This window comes from Octodon degus, unplaced genomic scaffold (genome assembly GCF_000260255.1).
Source record: "Octodon degus isolate 3935 unplaced genomic scaffold, OctDeg1.0 scaffold00230, whole genome shotgun sequence".
Lineage (NCBI taxonomy): Eukaryota > Metazoa > Chordata > Mammalia > Rodentia > Octodontidae > Octodon > Octodon degus.
The window spans coordinates 1,955,563-1,956,209 of NW_004524806.1; positions in this window are offsets into that span (position 1 = coordinate 1,955,563).

Consider the following 647-nt stretch of genomic DNA (forward strand, 5'->3'; position numbering starts at 1 on the left):
GAAGAGATAAAAAATAATAATACTAATGAAAAGAAAAGTAATGCCAGAAAACTCCCCCAGCAGGGAAAAAGAATTTGACATCCAGGGCAGGGCATAGTGGTTCATAGCTGTAGTCCTTGTACTCAGGAGGCTGGGGCGTGACTGCTGTGAGTTTGAGGCCAGCTTGGGTTACACAGTAAGTTGAAGCCCAACCTGAACTACACAGTGAGACCTTGTGTCAAAAACATCAAAAAGAAAAAAAGAATATGACATATGAGGCATACAGAACTCTAATTAGCCATGAAAAAAAAATTACTACATCAAAGAGTGCTTAGAGGGAAGTATTTCAAGCCTTAGAAATAAACTCCAACCCAGATTTATGTACTCTGAAAAACTTATTTTTCAAAATTGATGGAGAAATAAGATACTTCTATGATAAAGAACACCTGAAGAAATTCGTGGCCACAGAACCAGAACTCAAATCTTCTGAAGGATATTCTAGAGATAACAAGAATTACAACTCCATAAACCCAAACAGAATGAATCTACCAGCCAAGGCAAACAGAAGAGGAAAAAAGGGAGCCAACAACAAGAAAATAACATGACAAGGATAAATCAATACATATCAGTTATAATCACTGTTAATGGTCTCAATTCACCAATCAAAA